At 46.4% G+C, this 11,417-nt stretch overlaps 1 long non-coding RNA gene across 3 annotated transcripts in view; it reads right to left on the bottom strand.

Moving 5' to 3' along the window:
• Positions 1-1,031: 1,031 nt before the first annotated feature.
• The window catches only part of LOC108445900, a 14,832-nt gene continuing 4,446 nt past the window's right edge, over positions 1,032-11,417 (bottom strand). The window contains exons 2-5 of one of the 3 annotated variants that reach the window (XR_001860922.1): positions 10,513-10,574; positions 8,890-10,130; positions 5,581-5,801; positions 1,032-5,249 (exon numbers count right to left, since the gene is read on the bottom strand). This is a non-coding gene — a long non-coding RNA (uncharacterized LOC108445900). Of the gene's footprint in view, positions 5,802-8,889; positions 10,131-10,512; positions 10,575-11,417 lie in introns of all 3 variants that reach the window. The other 2 variants (XR_001860921.1, XR_001860923.1) reach the window with 2 other exon arrangements.

Raw genomic sequence — 11,417 nt, 5'->3', positions numbered from 1 at the left:
TCCTGAGCGGAATATCTTTTTGGACCCTTAAAAAGAAATAAATGGTTTTGTTTCCTCATGAGCTAAAAGCAAAAGCTGGCTGGCTTCCCCTTTCTCTCTAATTGGAGGAGAGAGCTGTTTACCTGCGGCCTCACACTTATTTGTGGCCTTATCACTGCCAGCTATCAAATGACCACAGCTCCCTTCTTAACCTGAAGCAGGCAAATGTCCCAGTAACCCAACAAAGTTATCCCTGTTTTCTAATTTCCTTGAAACAATTTCTTAGTTGACACTTTTTTCTTTATTTTTCTTCTTTTATCTTTTTTTTTTTTTTTTTTTTGGGTGGATCTGATTGTAATTATTTTTTAATAAACTCCCTAAAGTACATGTTTCTTGTGGACCTTTGAACTTCCTGGTGCACCCAGTCTTTGCTCAGGAGATATGGTTGGCTCTGGGTGTTAACCCTCTGGAGTTTGTGTTCTCAGGGAACCTGATGCAATTTCCTTCCCTTGTAGAGATGCTGCTCAGGCACAGAGATCATTGTTGGCAAACCCAGGCTGTACCTGGACTTGTGGCCTGTTTCAAAGTTTAATTCCTATAGAATCAGATAAAGCTATGGGTCAGATTGGATCTGTAAAGCATGACTGGAAGCATGGGATAAGCAAACAGCTCCAAAGATTGTAAAAAGCACTGGGGAAAGTACTTCTGATAAGCAGATTTCTCAGTAAGAGGCTTCTCCTTCGACGTGGATCCAGCCACGGATGCTGCAGGGTATGGTTGTCATCTAAAAGTCAGTACAGCAGGAACCCCTTTTGGGGATTAACTTGCCCATTTTCTCACCAGGCATTACCCATTTGCTTGTTCTTGATGTGCTTACACAGATTGTGCAGTTGCTTTGTGTCCATCCTGAGAAGAGGGAGACAAACTCCCCCCAAAGACCAGAAGGGAAGATGGGGATTGTGCGTGTGGGTACAAACTTCATCCTCCTCCTCCTCATTCTGCTCCCCAGGTCTGGCTTGGGGGTGTAACCACTGACAGGCCCTTTGCACAGCTTTTTATCTTCTCCCCTTCCCCCAGATTCCAGGGATTTATTTTCTCCTTCATCCCTCAATTTTTCTGCTGCTAAATTCTGCTCAGTACCTCACAATTTTAAGGTGTCCTAATTGAGGGTGTCTGTGCAGATGATCAGGGTCCTGCAGTGGAACTCTCACTGCCCTATACAAGAGCTGCCTCCTCTGCTGTGCTGCCCAGATCCTTCAAATAGCCAAAGCCATAGCTTATTCTTCCAGTTCAAGCAAATCTTTCATCCCCTCTTTAAAAACTGCTTAGGACAAACCCTGTCCTAAGGCTCAGAAACATTTCTGTCCCTGCCAAGTCATCTCAGATTGGGTTTTCGGAGCTGTTTAATGAAGTAGGCATTCAATTATCATTAAAAGTCCATAAGAATTAGGTGCCTACTTTAGTTCCCTTTTGGAAATCCTGCCTCTAATAAATTACAAAGTAAACAATGGCCACCAGTTCCTAATGGCATCAATCACACATGGGCTGGCAGTCACTTGGGAAGTGGAACTGTGTGGTTAGGATGGGCTCACTGTAGCACCACTCTGCTCTGTCCACAGCTTTTATTGAGGGCAAAGGGACTGTGGTTGACCTCTGCTGCAAAGCCAAAACAACCCCAAATGCTCAGCCACTGGGCCTGCAACTCCCTGGGCTGGGCAGGGGGATGTTTTCTCTTGCAAAAGGCAAGGGCTGTTTTCCCTCTGTCAAGGTTTGTGTAGGTAACTCCTCCACACATCGTTTGGAAAGCATCACTTACATAACTGACTTCAACTCGAGCTTGTGTTGCCTCTTAAAACATGCACAAGTGTGTAGGAAGAGAAGTCCTTCTCCCTGCCTTGCTTTGGTCCCTTGGACAATTGTTTCCCTGCAAATTTGATTTAAAACATATTTTAGAGATGATATTGTAGCTGGACCCTGGTTTGCTCTCACTTGACCCAATCTCCCTGCCTGGCTGTGCCATCCCCACTGCTGTCCCTTGTCCTGGCTCCATCCACTTCATCCCATTTCCTCCACGGGACACAGATCCCCTCTCCCATTCCAGGGGGTCTCACTTGCACCACATAGTAAGGGACAACTGCCTCAGGGCCGTGTTTGGACCAAAATGTTCTGGTGTCACCACAGGAACTCGGGTGTCTGGACACCAGCTCCACACTCTGTGAACAATGGGGGCAGCTGGGGCTCCCAGCCCCACAGCACTGCGGCCCTCTGGGGCAGTCTCCTCTCCCCATCAGTTTTGCCACTGATTTGTTGTCCTAAACAATAGGCAGAAACCCCTGGATTTTCCCTTTGCTGGGAGCAGACAGTGGCAATGTCCCTTACTTTGCTTTGTTTGCACCTGTGGGAGCTTGGAAGGAGCTCTGGGGCTCTTGGCTGGGGCTGGTTTTGTACTTGCAGTGAGTCCAGCACTGGAAGCATGTATCACTCAGGGTTATTTTGGCCTCTGAAGGTGCAAAGGGCAGCTCAGAGTCACACCTTTGGCTGTGCCACTCTGGCTATTGGCGAGCATGGGCACAGCTCCCGGTGTGGGCAGTCACAGCTCCCTCTAAGGATTGGGCACCAGCAAGTCCAAGGTGGGCCTTTCTCTGACCATGCTGAGCCATGCTGTGGGCAAGCACTGGCCCTGAGCTGGGGGTGATCTCCATAACAGACAGTCCCATTTGGTGGGGAACGGGGACCTTGGGCTGCACCCTGGGTGTTCTTTGGGAGCTGGCTGGAGTTGAGACTTCAATTCCCATCCCAGTGTAATGGGAACTCAGGGTTACCTCCTTCACAGGTGATGGTGAAAGCTAACAGCAGTGAGGTCTCTCTCTCCTGCATGACATCTCTCAATAAACTACCCTTGCCAGGGAGAAGTCTGGAAAGGCTTGGAGTCAAAGGGATTTTGTTTTGAACATTTACTTCCAGGCGAAATGCTTTCACAGAGAAATGCGCTGTGCTGCTGCCATGGCCTGACCAGTCAGACAAGTGCAATTGTTGTGTCCCTGGGACAATTGGTGCAATTGCTGCAGCTGTGACTCAGCTGTGCTCCTGTGCCAGGTTGCTTCTGGCACCCTCAGTCATCCCGAGGACTGCACAAAGGCCCCTCTCTCTGAGGGCTCTGCGGGCCCGGCTGTGCTGAGGGCCCAGCGCTGCTCTTGGCAGAAGTTGGGATGATCTTGGTCAGGAATTCCTCGTGCAGCTGGCAGTGCTGAGCTCCCACTGAGCCAAATGCCCAGTGCAGGTAACACCTTGGGAAGGCACCAATGGATGGGTGTTGAAATAGAGACAGGTCCTTGTTTTCAGGCTGTCTTAGGGAAGTTTGGCTTTTACCCATGGCTGAATGAAATAATGACAAAAATCCATTAAGACAAGCCCTCCCCTTAAGACGTCTCCGGTATTTTCCCTCCTGTGTCTGCTTTCTTCCTCCCCCAGGTCTGAATTTTGCTGTCAGCTCTGGATGCAGGAGCCTTTCACGGGCAGGTGCTGAGCAGATGCAAAGGCAATTACTTGCTAACTTTGCAGCTAGGTTTGCTTGGACCATTTGAAGTACATTACAATTGTTTAACCCACACCAGGATTTTACGGTGTTAGGTGTTACTTTACACAAGATAAGCTCTGCAGAGGGAAGCAGAGGTGATAGCTGTGAGTGTAGCTGTGCTGCCTCAGCCTGGTTGTTGTAAGGACGCTGTTAGAAGTGGTTTGGTTGAAGGGGATGTTGAAAATGCAGCTGGTTTCTCAACGCCTGTTCCCAACCGCCCTCTTGCTGTGCCTGCTGCCTGCAGTCCTGACACCTGTCCCCACTGTGACAGGCAGCTCCTCTCCTCCTCACCTGCAAAGATTTAAACCAAGGAGTTGCCAGCTTACGTCCTCACCTCTCAAGTCAAAGTGCCAAAGGGTAGCATGTTCCTGGCTCATCAGAGCCAGGAGAAATGAAGCTTCCCCAGCACAAGCTTTCACCTGCATTAGCAGCCAGATTAAAGCCATTTAGGAGCTCCAGAGGCATAAACTGGTTGTTAGCATAGGCATAACCCATATTTGCATGGCCATATCTGTGTCCTTGTGAGATTACAGCTTCCACGTGGCATGTGACTGCAGCATGGAATGGTTCTCCTGGCTTATCATGAGTACACTTTGCTTTGCAGAGGATTGAGAGGGCCTTGAGCTCCCCTTGCAAATCCAAGTCTTTGTTCTCCCTTTCAGTGTTCGCTGCACTCGGAGCTCAGCCAAAGCCAGGGATATGCAAGTGGGAGGCACAGATGGACTTTTCTGGCCAGCCTTCATCTGAGGATCTCGCTGTATTTAGAAGTTGTCCATCAACCTGGTTCACTCCTGCGAGATCAGGCATGAGAGAAGCCTGTGGCTGTGTCCTTCCCCCTCCTCTGGAAGACAACACTGCCTTCTCCTTGGAAGCCTCTCCTGCTGGAAGGTGGCATAATGCAGACCACATCTCTAGAAATCTATCAGATTATCTTGCCTACCTACGACAGGAATCCTTTGAAACGATGTTCTAATTGGATGGGGAAAAGTCAGAGTACAAACAGATTATGCTTCTCCTATTTCTGCCTGTGTAGGAAAGGAGCCCAAGTGCCAGTCAAACACACTGTACTGAAACAGTGCACCTTGGGGAAAACTCTTCCTTTTCCCCTGACAGCTCTCCTGTGAATATTAATTTCTCTATTTGAGTGCCTTCATCTTCCAGGAGCTGTGCAAGTGCAAACATTAACCAACTCCTCTGGTGCAGCAGCTCTTGCAGTGCAGAGTAGGCATGGAGCCAAAAAGGAAGCAGTTGTGGAGATGTTCTGTGTCTGCTGCTGGTTGTTATTTGCTGCTTTGGGCAGATTTAACATGATTACCACGTGTGATGTGATGAGTCTGGTGCATATAATATATGCAGGCATCTGATATGGTATTTATGTTCTGATAGGTCACAGGAAGGAGAGCTGATAAACACAGATAAATGTACAGGTATTCTGCATTGTACTGTACATGTGGTTTAGTTAAACATAAACCCCAAACACCATTGCCAGATGTATTGCAGTAATGCCAAATACGAATTGTAATGAGGAATGTTTTCCAGCAACCTGTTCTTACCAGGAGGGTGGTGAGTGCTCCCTTTGATGGAGTGATTAATGATACTCAGCAACTGCTCGGACGGTAGGGGTGGAGGCTTTGCTAATTCCATCTGGAAATTCCTTTCCTGGTGCTTAAGGGTAATGAAGATGATCTTCTCCCTGCAGTTAACAAATCTTGTGTCAGGGGAAGGGATCTGAAAGAGATTTTGGGCCAGTTACTGTTTCTGTGTGGCATTAGAGAGATCTGAACGGCCAGAGGAGTTCCTTTCTGGTACCTGTGGGGAGCTGCTCATTTAACCACTTGTTTGCAATTCATGTGGTATAAACACAAGTGTGATTGGTGACCAGTGGCACGGGGAAACCATAAACACATCGGCATCTCTTTTATCCACCTCTGGCAAAATCCAGTCAGGTGTGTTCTGAGTGTTCCCAGACTGGCAGACAAAGGCAGCCAAACCTTCCAGAGTGCCCAAAGGTACCAGTTACTCACTGCTGGTGCTGGTGTTCCCTCTCAATAGATGTATCTTCAGGGGTTCCTGCACTATTTTATGCTTCAGCAGTTCTGTAGATGTTTGTCTTCAGCTTCTCAGCCAGCTGTTTGTGAGCTGATTGTTGGTGTTTGCTAATGTCCTATAACTTTTATAGCTGCTTGAAGTCCTCAGGAACTGAAAGAGCATTATCAGCTTCCTCCACACTTCTTCAACTTGCAGCCTGTGAGAAACAGGATAGTTAAAGGCTTTTCTTTTTATTGTGATTCATAAGTTTTTAGGGGTTTATGCAAATTAAAATAGGCATTATTAATAAGATGTTAATGAGCCCATCCCTTAGGTACTGCTTATAAAATCAAATCTATAATGAGTTGGGTATCTCTTTGTATTGAAAATAAATTTGACATCTTTTGTTAATCTTTTGGATAATGAAATATGAGCTCTCTGGGTGATACCAGCCTTGGTCACTTCCTCTCCCCAATGAATCAGAGAAGTCTGGAAAATTATGAGACTGATAACACATTTTCCAGTTGGTGCTGCCTGGGGCAGCGGATGGCATTTCCCCTCTCAGAGCCATGGCACCCCCAATTTCACAGCCTCCCTTGGTGGCAGAGGCTCTCAGTTCTGTATCTCCTTTCCCTGCTCCTTTAGAAGATTTTGGTATCTGCCCCCAGCAATGTTCTTTGCACAGGAGTGTCCGACTGGCTGCAATTCCCAGGGAGCACATGGTGGGATGAGGCTTTGGGCATGTGATGTGTCCTGGGGTTCCATGGGGTAATGCAGTTCAGGCTCATGGCAGCATTCAGGTCTCATCCCTCTGCTGTCACTGCTGCCCTTTGCGTGCACATCCTGCCTCTCTCCTGCCCATACCTGTGCCTCCCATCACACTGCCCCGTGCCTGACCCTGGATGCACAAAGGGTGGCTGCTGCTTGGAGTGCTTCTAAATTCCCACTTAACACTGACTTCACTTTGTGGGTTTTCTAGAGGAACTCAAGTTTTTGTTTTCATTTTCTTTCTATTTTGGTTTTATTAAAAGGAAAAAGCAAGGAAATTCCTGTCCAGCCTGCAGAATGTAGCTGTCAAGAGAAGTGGCTTCATTTCTCTTTCTTAAAGCCTTGAGTAGCCTGTTATACTTAAGACCAAAAATGGACAGTCTTCTTTATGTGATGCTTTGAGTCTCTTGTATGATGGTGCAGGGGAGTAGCTGTAGTGAAACATAGGCTCTGCTGAGATTGGCAGGAGGAGAAAAAAGCAGAGCATGCCATTTCATTTCTATGGTGTTCTGATTCCCTCCTACCAGCCTGGAAATGCTGAGTGAGAGCCTTTGTCTGGCATATGGGGATTTGGAGAACTGTTGCTAATTACAGCAGTTGTGCTATCTCGCTTAAATGGCTTAAATAATATATTAAGTGCCTTTATGATCTCCCACAACACGCTGGAATGCAAAGAAGTGCATTTTCTGCTGTTTATGGCAGGAGTAACTTAGAGAACATTAATCTGCACAAAAAATGGGGTTTGATGTTTTATTGCTTGTGTAACTCCCAGTGGGGTCTCTAGATGCTCAGGTCCCGTTGTGCAGGGTGTTCTCCAGAGGCAGGGCGTGAATTTCCATCTTGGAAGGTGAGGTTTAATCAAAGGGAAAGACAGTGATGGCTGCAGGGATGACAGAGAAGGGTCATGGGACACTGCTGGTCAAGCATTGTGGAGTTAATGTAAGTCTCATGGTGAAGGTAAAAAGTGTGGGGCCTGGAGGAGGACCACAGGCAGTCACATTCTAACTTATTCAAGGAGTATTCCCATTGTTTTAATTAAAATTTAATTTGAAATCGGAAACAGGTTAGTAAGCATCCTATCTAGAGGTGGGAGTATTCCAGGGTCCAGATTAGTACTTATCCAGAAAAAGAAAGGTATTATGTCTGCTCAGGAATCTTTTTTTTACCCCATTTCATGTTTTTATTTAGTAAAAATTCTGTTAGTCATCTGTTTCCACCCAGGCTCCCGTGTCTCTTGCTTCTAAATCTCCAATTTCTATTTCTGCTATTGTACCTAATGTTTAGAGAAAATGTGAGAAGAGCGTGCTGTGAATATCTTGTTGCTGGATCTGGTGTGAGGAATAACTGTGGAGCAGCTGAGCAGTGCTAGCCAAAGGCTCCAAGAGCCTGGGAAGGCACACGTTGAGGAGGGACATAAACCACAAAGTGACAACGATTGGCACATTCTGACCCATAATTTGGTTTAGTTTGACATAGCTCTCTGTAAAATCACAAGTTCTGTTAGAATATGCTAGTAATTAGCAATATTTCACCTATTTGAAATTAACAAGCTCTGCAGAGTAGAAAAAAAAAAGAGCTACTTTTGTCTGGTTTTGCTTGCTAGTAGCTTGAAAACAGGGAGGTGAGAAACTTGTGTCAAATCTTGAAGTATAATTTTGCAATTAAAAGACTGGGGAGAAAGTGTGATCTGAAGACCTTCAGTTTCCTCACCATGACATAAAATTAACAGCTCTCTTCATTCTCATTCTGACTTAATATTCCTGCAGAGAAGGAAGCAGAAAGAACTCCCTAGGCTGGCTTCAGTGGAATGGAGGAGCTGTTACTTAGGCAATAACAGGGTACAGGCTGGGAGGGATTTGGGTTGGCGTTAGCTGGCTAATGTCTGCACAATGATCTGGATGTTATAATGTGATATATAACTAAAGCTAAAAACAGAGAGATGCTCTCTGGGCAATAGGAAACTGTTTAAAAGCATCTCCTGATTGGTTTCCCAGAAAATTTCAAGGTCGTACATGCACCAGCTTGCAGGGATGCACAGCTGGCACCTCATCACTAAAGCCAGCAGAATCTCAACTCAAAGGCTGTTAGTGAACTGTGTGGGTAAAAATAGAAGGATAAATTGCAACTACCTGAAAGTGGAAGAAACAGCTGGGAAGTGATAAGAGAAAGTGAAATGAGTGAAGAAACTCTTGCCCATCATTGTGGTGTCCAAGTGCTTTAAAAGAACTTCAAATTGCTCCTTCCTTGAATGTACCAATTTTCTTTTTCAAACTGTGACAATTTGGCAACCTCCATCTACCCTGAACTTATCTTCTATTGCTAAGAATCTGCTCAAGAGTCTACTCCATACTCCAGGCCTAAATTTTATTACAATGGCTGGGTCAAAAGCTTTTCTAGGAGTAGCTGGATTTTTACCCAGAGGCTGAGTGAGTGCCAAAGGCTTTTATGGATCAATTAACCATATGTTTTATAAAATAAATATACAAGCAAATACTTAATATAGTAGGCAAAATTCTGATTAACCCCAAATGCTTTACCTTGCTGCAAGGGCACAATCAATCCACCGAAGTGGCAAGGTAAAATGTTGGACCCATGCATCCAGCAGCGATCTGTCATGTTTGGGTTTGGGAGTTCTCCGGAACACATCAACAGGCACTGAGTGTTCAGCTGAAACGACAGCAAAACAACCTGGTTATTGGTGTCCTGCAGTGGCTCACTGCTGTATGCAGGGGGTGAGGTGGCTGGAGCAGATGGCAACCCATCAGACTCTTTTAGTTGCCTTCTTGGCTTGATCAGGCAGTTTTTCGCTGACTCTGATTACAGGCATGATGCCATCTTAGATAATGCCTCTTGATAAAGGACTTTAAGATCCTTAATTACTATTATTAGCCATTTGACACCATAAAATAGAGGTCTGCTGTTTTAATGCCTGTTTCACCCCTGTCTGTAGGGTGTCTGGAGGGTCCTTAACAAAAACAGGGAGGTGGAACTTCTGGAACCTGATCAGAGGTAATGTGTGCTTGCCAGCATAAAAATGTGTGTGTGTGCACACATTTGGATATGCCATTGTCCAGAGCTCTTTTACTCCACGTTGGAAGAGCACTGAACTGAGACATCAGCCTGTTGGCAGGGGCATGAAGGCTGGCAAGTTTCTCTGTTTGGGGATGTCCTTTGTTCAATGTTTGAATCGGGTGAAACCTTAATTAGCAAATAAGAAGCTTTGGCCTTCCCTTCCAAGTTCTGAAGCAGAATTAAGGGAAGTGCCAGGATGTATCAAATGACACAACAGTCCTGGCTCCGTGGCTTTTGTTTTACTCTGCTGCCCCGCTGTTTTGAGATGCGCTTCCCACTGTATCAGCTGCTGGCAGAATGTTCCCCAAGTTGGTCCGTGTTTGATGGTTTGGTGTTGCTTTCTCTGTACACAACAATCAAACTGCTGTGGTGCTGGGGACCCTGTGAGCAGCAGCCTTTGAGCTGAGAAGAAAGCAGCCCTTTCTTTGAAGGGGAGAGGTGCCCTGTGGTGCCACTGTGGCAGGTCCCTGCCCGCTGTGCACCATGCTCCGGGGGCCACGCAAGCTCCTCTTTCCACAATGCAATCTGGACCTTCCTGGAGCAGAGTCAACATTAGTCACTTCTTGCAAAGCCACTCCTTTCATTTGATCTTCTGGTATTAATTATTTGCACTTCCTCTTGTCACAACACTTTTTTTTTTTAACTGCCCTGGATGGAACTGCAGAGAGATCCTTTACCTCCATTCCAATGCCGCAGTGGTTTCTGTCTACAAGAGAGCACAGAATTGCTTTTATCAAACATATTTCTTTTCCCATTGTTTCCTGATGACAGATACTACTCTTAATCTACACAGAGACAACACTTTGAAATGGGAGATCTCTGTTCCCATCAATTGTTGGTACGCTGATAAATCATAGCATGTCTCGCTTTCTGAATGACACATGTCTGGATTACAATCTGCCTCTTTTTTGTCACAGTTTTTCAGTGCTAACAACAGCCTTGCCAAAGCTCATCTGTTCTCTTAGTGTGCACTCCAGCAGGCTGATTAATTCTGTCACACTTTCCCTGTATAAGGCATAATCAAACAGGTTGATAGAAAATCATGAAGGATGTGATATTTTTATAAATATCCAGTGCATTACACTTACCTCGTGACTGCTATTAGCTGCGGCACCTTGTTGCTCCTGGGTTGGAGGAGCATCAGCAAAGTCTGCCAGGAAAAAAAGAGTTTGTGGGCCTCAAGTGTGATTGTGCCACCCTTCCACACACAGGGAAGCCTTACTTAGGAAAATATCAAGAGCGGAGAGTGCCTTATGGTGTTTTCTTCTCTTTCAAAGCAACTGCAGGAAAAGTGGGGGATCACTTACCCACAAACCTTAAAATAGCTGTGAACGTGTGTGACGTGCCTCACTTTCCTGGGTTGTGTAGATCCCACTATTAATAACAGGAGCTGGAATCATGGATTGAGCAGTAATGTGAGCAGCACTTTGAGTGCTTTAAACATGTCACGGGCTCCCTGAACAAAAACATCCGGGGTAAGTGGCTCAGCAGAAACATTCGTTAATTCCCTCATAAAGGGGTGGGAGAATTAAACAGAGGTAGCCCCCAGCTCAAATGAGATCTGAGGGATGCTTCCACTTCCCTTGCTGCCTTTTCCAGAGCCTGGGCAGTGCTGCCCAAACCCTGTTCCCATATCTGCCACAACCTGATATACAGGTCTGGCGTTCGGCACGCGTGGGTGTGCAGAGCAGGGCTGTTCGTTAATTCCCTCATAAAGGGGTGGGAGAATTAAACAGAGGTAGCCCCCAGCTCAAATGAGATCTGAGGGATGCTTCCACTTCCCTTGCTGCCTTTTCCAGAGCCTGGGCAGTGCTGCCCAAACCCTGTTCCCATATCTGCCACAACCTGATATACAGGTCTGGCGTTCGGCACGCGTGGGTGTGCAGAGCAGGGCTGTCACTCCTGCCTGCACAGCCGTGGCTGTCACCCCCACGCTGTACTGTCACCAGAGCTCAGACCTCTGGGACAGAGGGACGCGCCGCTCTCTCCCGTG

This window comes from Corvus brachyrhynchos, unplaced genomic scaffold (assembly GCF_000691975.1).
Source record: "Corvus brachyrhynchos isolate BGI_N302 unplaced genomic scaffold, ASM69197v1 scaffold283, whole genome shotgun sequence".
NCBI lineage: Eukaryota > Metazoa > Chordata > Aves > Passeriformes > Corvidae > Corvus > Corvus brachyrhynchos.
The sequence above is the reverse complement of the archived record's forward strand: the minus strand, read 5'-3'. Positions and strand labels throughout refer to the sequence as shown.